Source organism: Eptatretus burgeri, chromosome 6 (genome assembly GCF_056783735.1).
Source record: "Eptatretus burgeri isolate ZD-2024b chromosome 6, Ebu_testis_v1, whole genome shotgun sequence".
NCBI lineage: Eukaryota > Metazoa > Chordata > Myxini > Myxiniformes > Myxinidae > Eptatretus > Eptatretus burgeri.
Window position 1 is genome coordinate 101,541,465 of NC_140966.1, and position 13,012 is coordinate 101,554,476.

At 42.0% G+C, this 13,012-nt stretch overlaps 1 long non-coding RNA gene across 1 annotated transcript; it reads right to left on the bottom strand.

The window, feature by feature from the left end:
* Positions 1 to 504: 504 nt before the first annotated feature.
* On the bottom strand, positions 505 to 10,778 carry LOC147025468 (uncharacterized). Its single transcript, XR_015059547.1, has 3 exons — positions 8,664 to 10,778; positions 7,625 to 7,723; positions 505 to 1,387 (listed from the first exon to the last, which is right to left on the bottom strand). It is a non-coding gene; the product is annotated as an uncharacterized LOC147025468 (long non-coding RNA).
* Between the last annotated feature and the right edge of the window lie 2,234 nt (positions 10,779 to 13,012).

A 13,012-nucleotide genomic window follows, 5' to 3' on the forward strand; every position in this document is an offset into this window, starting at 1 on the left:
AGGGCATCCGGCGTAAAAAACATATGCCAAATCACTATGCGGATCATACGGATGATCCGCTGTGGCGACCCCTCACGGGACCAGCCGAAAGAAGAAGAAGAATAAGAAGAAGAAGTTTGGAGCACTGCAATGGAGCTCTGGAATACCACATTGATATTACCGCACTCAGAAGTAAATGTTGAAATATCAGATGTGAAGATACCGTGTGCGATCTTCTATGGAGGCAATCTATCCCCCCTCTCGTTTTGTCTGGCTCTGGACCCACTGAGTAACCTCATCAACAAACAAGGATCCGGATACACCCGAACAACGAATCGAAGAACATCCAAAGAAACCATAGACTCCTATGGAGAAGGACTGGAACCTCCCATGCTCGGGGTTTGTAACTTGAGTCCGGGGCGACTAAAATGACTTCTAGAAGGGCGAGAGACACGATCTCGGGATCCATATAGGGGGTTTTTGAGGACGGCGAGTTCAATCGCGTCATTTTCAACACCACCTGAGGTCATCTTCAAGGTCAAAAGGTCATATTTCAAGGTCAAATTACTGAATTTTGGTATTTTTTGCCCGTTTTTGTGTCTAACTCATAAACGGTGAGAGATGGCTGATTTTAATAAGATGCAAGTGTGTAGAGCTGTCAAACATTGATATTTATTTTCATATATCGTATTACATAAACATTATATGCATGTCACAACACTATGCCTATTACAACTATATCTATGTCTATCACGAGTTAGAGAGCTTTTCTTGCCTCCTGAGGCATCTTTGCCTCAATGCCATCTTTCTCAACTCTATTCAAGAATAGAAATCCAAAAGGTGAGTGAACTTGTTGGAAATGAAAGAACTGCTTGACAGTTTGTCCAGTAGCATCAGTTCTTGATAGGTAAAGTTTTTCCTGGTCTTTTATGACATTAAAGCCAGGAAAATAGGAGCTGATTTTAGCACAGAAGTGGTCGAAATCTTGGATATTGTCTGCAGCCTCATCAGCTGCCTGCATCTTCTTAGCTCTTGATTCTGACGTAGAAGATGATGTTGGGCGTGGGGCTGAGGTCACCTGCTTCAAAGCTGATTTCGGTACTCCAGGAAATATTGATGGGGGTTCTTTGGGTCGTTTGCCACCCCCAACTGACACCCAATCACAATTGAAATGTGTCTCACAAATATATATGTATCTCCTTTAAGCACCTCAAGCTTTCTTTCTCATTTGGCATTGCCAATATCCATCTCTCCCTCTCCTCAGGATCTTTTGGGAAGGATATCACCTTTACATAAGGCGTCCCATCATAGTTTCCTCAACAACCAAAGCAGCTGCAACGACGTGGCATCTTGTCACCAAAGCAGGAAACAACACAAAGATCCTGTGAGATCACCAGCTGGACAGTTTCTGAAAGAGGAACAAACAAAACATACATTAGTTAACGATGATAGAAATCAGCAAGTCGGTGCAGTAGGTGCAAAAGTCATGTTTTGTCATAGACTTTACAAAAGTTTTCCTCTACGAGTTGGACACAAAAACGGGGGAAAAATACCAAAATTCAGTAATTTGACCTTGAAATATGACCTTTTGACCTTGAAGATGACTTCAGGTGGTGTTGAAAATGACACTATTGAACTTGCCGTCCTCAAAAACCCCCTGTATGGATCCCGAGATCGTGTCTCCAGCCCTTCTAGAAGTCATTTTAGCCCCGGACTCAAGTTCATCCTTCAGACTCAAGTTACAAACCCCAAGATCGTGACGTTCCAGTCCTTCTCTATAGGAGTCTATGAAAGAAACAGAAAAGGTGACACACATACTAGACATTATTATTATTATTATATTATTAATACGCTAAGCCATATTTTGTGGACGTATCTCCTCCGAAACTGCAGTATGGATTGTCGCCACTTTCGGCATGTGGGTTGTCTGTGGTCTAATGTACAGCATAGGTGATGTGAGATCAAGCCAGATGGACAGGTTTGGGAATTTTTGGCGATTTTCTAATTTTTACATTAGTTTGCATGGCGATGTGCGACGTCACCGCTGAGAGGCGTAATGACGTCATGACATCCTCGGTCATTCGCTGACGTCATTATGTCTGTCGTCGACAGACCGTCACCGCCAAGAGGCGTAAAGCCACTCCGAGAAAACAGCGTCTGCAATGTAAAACCCTCTTCTGCACATGCTGACTACCGAAGATCTTGCATTTGACAAAATTGTAACAAAAACATTGTATATCAAGAAATTCTATCAATCACATTGTGAACACTCGATATATTGACATCCTAACAAATCCTTACTTTAGAAACTTCATGCGGAGCGCGGGTTTGGCAAGTGGATGATTTAAAGCTCTTCGTACCAAATGATGAAAAATTGACAAAACAGCTAGAACTAGTAAAACGGTTCTCTGAGGACATTCAAGTGGAATTTAGATGAGATAAGTGTGCCAAGTGCACATTTGTAGAAGGTAAACCAACAAAAACAGACAACATACAAATTGACCTTGAAACAACAACACAGCAGTTAGAAAATGAAGCATCATACAAATACCTCGGAGTGGAAGAGGGCCACAAAATATGTCTCAAGCAAATGTGCAAAACAACCTCAAAAATAGTTGGTGGTTGAATTCAGTGAACTGATATGCAAATCCTGCTAAAAATTTCAAGTCAATCAGATGAAATTTGAGGATTTTAGAAATTCGACAAAGTTGTTGACCTTTTGGCCTATGTTGACCTTTTCTTGTATGGCGACCTAAATATAATTGGTGCACGGATTCAGTGAGGTGACATGCAAATCCTGTTCAAATTTAAAGTCAATCAGATGAAAATTGACAATTTTAGAATTTTGGCCGATGTTGACCACTTGGCCAATGCTGACCTCAAAAATAATTGGTGGTTGAATTCAGTGTCCTGATATGTAAATCCTGTTAAAATTTCAAGTCAATCGGATGAAATTTGAGGATTTTAGAAATTTGACAAATTTGTTGACCTTTGGCCTATGTTAACCTATTGAAATTTTGACATCAGAAACAATAGGCTTCTTGCTTATGATGAACTCTACCATGTGGTGAAGTTTTATGAAAATCGGTTTGAAATTGTGACCTGTAGGTGATTGACATACAAACAAACAAACAAACAGAATAACGCACAATACCAACCAATACACTTGAAAAATCTTGGATTTTCACAAGTAACAAACATACAGACAGACAGTCGGGCAGGGGTGAAAACATAACCTCCATCCACCTTTGGTGGCAGATGTAATATGAAGAAGAATTCATCCAAAAGTTGAGTTGGCAAGCCATCCCATGTTGGTTTATATCCACTTCCTTCCCAGTTGTATTTCAGAAACCTCCAACTGTATTATTGAAGCTGAAAGGTGAAGAATGAGTGACAAGTGCCACCTTTTGGGCCTGACCCTTGCAGTAAGTGCTGTGCTGGCCTGGCAAATGTGTTCATGGCTCTGTTCAAGAGATGGTCATTTGGATATATATATATGCAATTTTATTTTTGTAACAATACTGCATGCGTCATGGAGGACCTTTTACAAACCTCCCCTGCAGGAGAAGGACATTAGGAGATATCATCGTGCTTTAAAATAAATTAATGTACAATAGGAGGCAATGGACAAATAAACAGGAGATGGGCTTTTCCACCTGGGACCCAACCAGCATTCTTCATGGGTTGCAATGGGACCATTAAACATTCCAACATAAATTTATTCAAATAGATTTCCAGCAATGGCTTCCAAGAAGCCAGCAGAATGAGTATTGTTTCGATTCCAGGAAGTTTCCCTTGGAATCTACAAAAAGGCAGTTAAATTTTACTGTTTTGACCAATGGCCCACACCCTAAAAATTTTGGATTTCCTCTTTGAAGTAGACATCAAGTTGAAACAATCGTTAAGTTTTTATATTTTAAAAGAGAGTTCTGCAGCAACCTTTCTTTATTTTTCATATGCAGCACTAAAATACACTTTTGATTTATCTTTTGGTTACATCTACATGATATCATGGGTTGGAATTGATCACAGAAAACAAAAGTGGAGAGGAGGGAGGATTGTAGGTGAAGGAGGAATGAGGCGAGAGACAGAGACACAGAGAGAGCAGTGGTTGAGTGCACGAGGAAAGAAACGGGACTATCTCTCACAAGGATGAACAGGTATGAGAATGATTGAAGAAGAGAAACAGCTTGCTTATCAGCATCATGAGAGCGATGGAGCCACTGAATTGCCCTATCACTTTGAAATTGAAATTGTGACAAGCTCTCCTTGAAACACTTTGCAGTGAAAGTTTTTTTTCTTCATCGCAATCATCTCAATCATTTGCTTCCTCAACTGTTTTTCACATTTTTAAGTACCACTTGATCACAATCCTTTCCACCACCACCTCGTCCCATGACACACATCAGAGCGTATGATTGAATCATTTTTCTTTTTAATGAGCTTGAACTTCCAGGCAAGAAATATGAAGTTTAAACGAATTTGAAAAGTATTTTTATTTTTATTGTCATAACAACAGAAAAATATTGAGATGACTCAATGCCAGAATCCATCCATCCATTGGGACCATACTCTGCACAGAGCGTTGGTATTGCCAAAGCAGTCTCCTTGGCTATTGGATACAATCCTGGACAGGTCACCACTCTAACAAAGTAAAACCAGCATGCTGGCACTCATTTTGCCGACCCGGGAAGGATGGCAGGCAGTCATTTTAAATACCACCCGATACACCCAATTTTTAATACCACCATATCAACTCAATTTTAATACCACCCTCACACCCAATTTTTAATACCACCCTACACACCCAATTTTTAATAGCACCCTATACACCCAATTTTTAACATCACCCAATACACCAAATTTTTAATACCACCATCTCAACTCAATTATTAATACCACCATTTTCACCCATTTTTAATACCACCTTATACACCCAATTTTTAATACCACCCTCTACACCCAATTTTTAATACCACCATATACACCCGATTTTTAATACCACCCTATACACCCAATTTTTAATACCACCATCCCAACCCAATTTTTAATACTATCATACACACCCAAGTTTTAATACCACCAATACATCCAACTTTTAATACCACCATAGACACACAATTTTTAATACCACCATCTCAACCCAATTTTTAATACCACCCTTTTCACCCATTTTTAATACCACCAAATACACCCAATTTTTAATACCAACATATACACCCAATTTTTTAATACCACCATGTACACCCAATTTTTAATACCACACGATACACCCAATTTTTAATACCACCTTATACACCCAATTTTTAATACCACCGTATACACCCAATTTTTAATAAGATGCGATACACCCAATTTCTAATCGCACCATATACACCCAATTTTTAATACCACCATCTCCACCCAATTTTTAATACCACCATCTCAAACCAAATTTTTAATACCACCCTTTTCACCCATTTTAATACCACCCTATACACCCAAGTTTTTAATACCATCCTATATACCCAATTTATACTACCACCTATACACCCAATTTTTAATACAACCTTATACACCCAATTTTTAATACCACCCTTTTCACCCATTTTAATACCACCTTATACATCCAATTTTTAATACCACCCTATACACCCAAGTTTTTAATACCATCCTATATACCCAATTTATACTACCACCATATACACCCTATTTTTAATACCACCTTATACACCCAATTTTTAATACCTCCATATACACCCAATTTTTAATACCACACGATACACCCAATTTTTAATACCACCTTATACACCCAATTTTTAATACCACCGTATACACCCAATTTTTAATAAGATGCGATACACCCAATTTTTAATCGCACCATATACACCCAATTTTTAATACCACCATCTCCAACCCAATTTTTAATACCACCATCTCAAACCAAATTTTTAATACCACCCTTTTCACCCATTTTAATACCACCCTATACACCCAAGTTTTTAATACCATCCTATATACCCAATTTATACTACCACCTATACACCCAATTTTTAATACAACCTTATACACCCAATTTTTAATACCACCCTTTTCACCCATTTTAATACCACCTTATACATCCAATTTTTAATACCACCCTATACACCCAAGTTTTTAATACCATCCTATATACCCAATTTATACTACCACCATATACACCCTATTTTTAATACCACCTTATACACCCAATTTTTAATACCTCCATATACACCCACTTTTTTAATACCACCATGTACACCCAATTTTTAATACCACACGATACACCCAATTTTTAATACCACCTTATACACCCAATTTTTAATACCACCGTATACACCCAATTTTTAATAAGATGCGATACACCCAATTTTTAATCGCACCATATACACCCAATTTTTAATACCACCATCTCCACCCAATTTTTAATACCACCATCTCAAACCAAATTTTTAATACCACCCTTTTCACCCATTTTAATACCACCCTATACACCCAAGTTTTTAATACCATCCTATATACCCAATTTATACTACCACCTATACACCCAATTTTTAATACAACCTTATACACCCAATTTTTAATACCACCCTTTTCACCCATTTTAATACCACCTTATACATCATCCAATTTTTAATACCACCCTATACACCCAAGTTTTTAATACCATCCTATATACCCAATTCATACTACCACCATATACACCCTATTTTTAATACCACCTTATACACCCAATTTTTAATACCTCCATATACACCCAATTTTTTAATACCACCATGTACACCCAATTTTTAATACCACACGATACACCCAATTTTTAATACCACCTTATACACCCAATTTTTAATACCACCGTATACACCCAATTTTTAATAAGATGCGATACACCCAATTTTTAATCGCACCATATACACCCAATTTTTAATACCACCATCTCCACCCAATTTTTAATACCACCATCTCAAACCAAATTTTTAATACCACCCTTTTCACCCATTTTAATACCACCCTATACACCCAAGTTTTTAATACCATCCTATATACCCAATTTATACTACCACCTATACACCCAATTTTTAATACAACCTTATACACCCAATTTTTAATACCACCCTTTTCACCCATTTTAATACCACCTTATACATCCAATTTTTAATACCACCCTATACACCCAAGTTTTTAATACCATCCTATATACCCAATTTATACTACCACCATATACACCCTATTTTTAATACCACCTTATACACCCAATTTTTAATACCTCCATATACACCCAATTTTTTAATACCACCATGTACACCCAATTTTTAATACCACACGATACACCCAATTTTTAATACCACCTTATACACCCAATTTTTAATACCACCGTATACACCCAATTTTTAATACCACCATATACACCCAATTTTTAAAGCCATTCTAAACACACAATTTTTTATACCCTATCAAATGCTAAAAGCACAGAAGTTAGGCTCAGTCAGCTATGCAAGTTCAAGGATCAGGAAAGTCTTTGTGAAATCTGATAATAGATGAGTGAGCAGGCACTCTTGCACTCATTTGAACATTTTTGTAATAATCAATTATTTTTACTTGTCTGAACGTATAACGATGGTATAACTAGAGAGTTCATAGAACACATTACCCTGTGATGTCTTGAGAAATGAGGACATGGGTGGGGCCTACAAGCAGCAAATTTGATTGGTCAGGATGATGGAAATTGCAGTAATATTTTCTCCAAGTGCTGCAAAACAGAAGGGTTTTGGAAGTCCCAAAAAGGCGATTTGTGTTCTGCAGTGTTTAAGTAGCAATATATAATTAAATTGAAATAAAATAGAGATTTTAAAGGTTGAAGAAAAAAAATCCTGAAGTTAACGCCGTTGATGTTAAATAAGGTCTTTTACACAATTTAACACATTACATTAGTTTTTTGTGCCTAATGTTTGTGTCCTTCATGATGTCCTTAAAAACTGTTTCCTTTTTGGAATGAATTTCAATTTTGCTTGACTGCGAGACAGGCAGACAAAATAATAATATTATCTCAATCCTCCCTGCGCTTTTACGATCAGGACAAATTCAGAGCCAAATTATTACTAAATGGCAGGTTTGTTTTCCAATTCATGTTCATACTAGAAAGGCACTCGGTAGAGTGCATACTTCCTCCAAGCTGCTAAGTTCACGTTTTGTATCCCACTGATAGGCTGGATCAAGATTCGGACCTGAACTAAAATTTAATCGGCTTGTTATTGTCACCAACCAACTCATCCACCAAGTTTCCTCTGAATCCGTCCATAACTTTTTGAAATATTGTGCTATCTGTCATTTCCCGCCTATGACTCAATGGTGAAGAATCACTTAAAAGCTTCTCAGAAACGGATCTGCACCAAAATGGAATCAATTGTAAGGAAAAATGTATTTGTGAGTGCCTGAATGGGAGTTGGTAGTTAGTGGAACAGATATAAGATATTCATGTTATCTCATTCTCTATTTTGTATCGAAGTTCAGATTCTTTGTTCTTGAAAAATATACTTTATGGATGACTGTAAATATGTCTTGTCACGTTTCTAGTATTCTCAGGTCAGGTGGGCCTCCACTACTGAAGGCTACCCAGGGGCCACCACATGTCGAAATCCGGCCCTGGGGGGAGGAGGATATATTGCTGGGAGATGAAAAAACAGACACACCTTGTAACAAGCAGCAACTACAAGCAGGAGTAGCAACAGCCCACCACCAATACTCAGTCCAATGATGAGCAGGAAATTATGCATTAACTGCATACGAACCACGATATTCACCTGCACACGTTGAGGACAACATACATTGACATTCGCAGTGACAATTGACATTTCTGGAACAGTATGTTTTAAACAGGCCTTTCATAGAAATGGAACAAACTAAAGCAAGAGTAACATAATGGAGCAGAAATATTTTTTGTTTTGTTCGTGGCAAGGAGTTCATCCACAGGTTGATCAAGTACTGCTCTCCCCTCTGGGCTGAAACCCATCTCACACCTTGCTCAGCTTGACGTCGTGGAAACTAAAACCTTTGAGATCATTTGAATATCCTGTGATGAAGCTGAGTTTATGGAACTATGACTTTGCCCTCGCAGACAGGTTGGTGCTCTCTCCTTCTCTCTGTCTTGTACCACCTCCTTTCTGGTCTTGTACCCTCTGCTCTTTCTGTGCTCTATCCTCCCCCTCTCACCTCTCCCCCTCCCAAGCCTGGTTTCTTTCTGCACATGTTGTCTGCCAGCAACCCCTTCTGGTGAAACTCCCAAATTCCAGAATCACTGTTCACCTCCTCTCATTTGTTCCTCTTTTTCCACCTGTGAAAACAACTCCTGCACTCTCTTCTATATCATTCTTCTCTCCAGGGTTTCAAGGTCGTTATTCACCACCATCATAAATCATAAATCATCTGTTCCTTATCCTTCAACTCTCCACTCTCACCCATCTCCCTCCGATCTTCCTCCTCACTCCACCTTCCCAAAGTTACCTCCTCCCTCACATCCTCAAAGCTACCTCCTTCCACCAACCTCTCTCTTCTATCTCATCACTCCACCTCCTCCAATATTCAACTGCCCTCTGTTGCCTCTGTTACTCCTCCCCACTGTACATGAACCCATCACCACCAAGCCATTTCACCTCCTTAACCGGCCCTCTCCCCTTGCTCTTCTGCAATCCCCAACACTCTTTCAGCAACTCTCCTGATCTCCCCCAACACTTCCTCCCTCGTCATACTCTCCCCTCCCTCTTCCTTAACAGTGTGGCCCTCAAACATCTGGGGCCTTTCCTCAACCCTGACAGATGTTTCCAGACAGGCTGCCACTGACAAACCAGACATAAACTGCTAAACAGAAACTTTCCTCCTTCATGACGTTTCTGACTCCCGAGTATACCTCCCTTGGTTACTCCCTCCTCCAGTATGACAGACCTGAGCCTCCTCCTGGTGGTAGAGTTGCTCTCTTTATCAAAGACTATTCTTCACTCACCATGCACTGCCATCTCTCCCCCACACCCCCAGGAATATGTCTGGCTACGGCTTCCCCTCCGATCCCATCTCATGTTTATGTATATATGTGTTGTACCGTCCACCAAACAGTGATGACTCCATTTACATCCCGCTCTCTGACAACATGGACCAACTTCTATCCTCTCATCCCAACTCTCTATTCCTCATATGTGGTGACTTAAATTGTCATCATGCCAGTTGGCTGGGTGTTGGCACCTCTCTCACCTCCCATGGCACTTCAGCAAAAGATTTATGTGACTCCTTGTGACTGACACAATCTGTCAACTTCTTGACCCAGATCTCAACTAATGTTACTTCATCCCTTCTGGATCTGATTTTGACCAATTTCCCTGAAAATATCTGCTGTTCTTCCTCTGCTCAAATTGGTTCATTTCACCACATGCTTGTCAAAGTAGACATCTCGATGACTGTCAGTAGAGAACCACGTCAGCACTGTCAAGTCTGGCATTTCACTCAGGCCCTGGCAGGGACTTCAAGCAGCCATCACATTTCAACACTGGTCTCCCATCTCTACTTTCTCCAACATCAACTCGTCCTGGGAATTCTTTCAAGAAAGTTGCTCTCTCTCTCTCTCTCTCTCGTGCACAGATTTATCCCATTTCATCTTCAGTTGTCATTCCCTTCGTCCATCCCATTGTACACTGAAGCTTCAGGTGAGGCAGTTGTCGTGAACCAACGTGCCTTCACGGCATGGACAGCAAATCCAACTGAAGGAAATCTCAGTTCCTTCCATAAAGCTCAGAACAAGAATGTGACTACCCTCAGGTCAGGTCAGGTAAGGGAGCATGTGCCAGAACAGCGCGTCGCTGCGTCCACTTTCCGCCGGTACTCCAGGGGCCTCCGTCTGGCCATCCCCCAGGCAGATGCCAGGCCCATCCCCATCTCCTTGAGATGATGGTCAACCTGCTGCAACCATGAGGCACGTGGTCGGCCCACTGGCCTCCTCCACTCATGAGACTCCCTCGCTGAGAGAATCTGGTGAGCAGGATCAGCGTCAGGAAAATGATCCACATGTCCATACAGCCGCAACTGACGCTCACGGACTATGCAGGTAACAAATCTCATCCGAGTCTCTCTCAGCAACCGCTCGTTGGACACAAAATCCGACCAGCGATAGCCAAGGATTCTCCGAAGAGCTCTGGTACCAAAGGAATTAAGTCTCCGTCTCAGATCCTTGATCAGAGTCCAAGTCTCGCACCCATAGAGCAAGACTGGAAGTACCAAGGACCTGAAGACTTGGACTTTCGTCCTCCCCCACAGGTACCGGCAGCACCACACCCCATGATCCAGTGAATCCATGACTCCCCAGGCCGGACCCAGACGTCTATTGACCTCTGACTCGCAGCCAGCAGAGACATGAATATCACTGCCAAGGTAAGTGAATCTCTCCACGACCTCAACATCCTCACCACAAACAGACACAGACAGGACAGCAGCATCCAAGATGTCACCGAAAGCCTGGATCTTAGTTTTGACCCAAGAAACCCGTAATCCCAGCGGCTCCGACTCCTCATTCAGCACCTCGAGGGCCCCCAAGAGGATGTCTAAAGTCTCCGCAAAGATGACTGCATCATCTGCAAAATCAAGGTCCGAGATCTTGACATTGCCAAACGATGCACCGCAACTTGATCTCTCCGACATCCTCCCTAAAATCCAGTCCATACAAGTGCTGAAAAGTGTGGGGGCAAGTACACATCCCTGACGAACTCCAGTAACAACTGGAAATAAGTCAGAGATGGTACCACCACACTTCACAGCACTCTCAGTACCAGAGTAGAGTTCAGACATCAGATCGATCAGTTTTGGTGGCACCCCACGAAGACCAAGAATCCTCCGGAGGGCATCCCGATTCACTGAATCGAACGCTTTACAGAGATCAACATAGGCTGCAAGCAGCCCCTGCCGAAACTCTCGTCTGCGTTCGGTGAGGACACGAAGTGCAAGGATACGGTCAATCGTTGACCTCTTTGGTGTAAAGCCTGACTGCTCTGGACGCTGGTGCTCAACCAGATGGTGGTGAACCCTATCGAGAATTATCCGAGCAAAGACCTTGCCCGGCACTGAGAGGAGCGTCACCCCTCGGTAGTTGTTGCAGTCTTGGTGATCACCCTTCCCTTTCCAGAGAGGGACAACAAGGCCCCTCTACCAGTCAGTTGGGATGATGCCTGTGTTCCAGGCAGAGCACAAAACTGCATGCAACGACACGAGTGCAGCATTTCCACCAGCCTTGAGAAGTTCGGCATGGATGCCACAGATCCCTGGAGCTTTGCCCCGTTTCAACTGGTTCACCGCAGCCCGTGTTTCCACAAGCGAAGGTGGACCACAGTTGATTCGAGGGTCAGCAACAGGGATTGTAACACCCTTGACGTCCAACTCGACAGCTGGGGGATCAGCCTGGTACAACCGCTCAAAGTAACCGGCCCAGCGGGCCTTCACTTCAGACTCCTCTGTCAAGAGCCTTCCACTCTCTGCTCGAACTGCAGTGCTCTGAGGGATGGGCTTGGATGAACGTAATGCGCGAATTCCCCTGTAAGCGGGACGAGAATCACCTGTCCACAGGTGATGCTCTACCTCCTCACAGATTCCTCGCACATAGGCCTCCTTGTCCACCCTCAGTGCACGTACAGTTTTACGCCTCAGCTCCCTGAACAGCTCAGCTCTGCCATTCAGCCTGGCCCTGCGGCTCTGGTCAATGGTATCCAGTGTCCCTTGAGAGACAAAATTCTTCTTTGCCCTGCGGTGAGCTCCAAGGCATCCACCGGCAACATCAAGGACGGTGGTCTTGATGGCGCTCCACAACTCTTCAGGACCCCCCAAAGCACCCAGACCCCCCAAGTGTCCACTCAGCCTGTTCGCAAAGTCCTCAGCTACTCTCTCATCCCTGAGCTTAGCAACATCCAGCCTAGGCTGGGATGGTACCATTCTCCAGGATTTAAGGTGTAGCTTTAGAGTTGCTACAACAAGCCTGTGGTCAGTCTTGAGGAACTGAGCACTCCGGTAG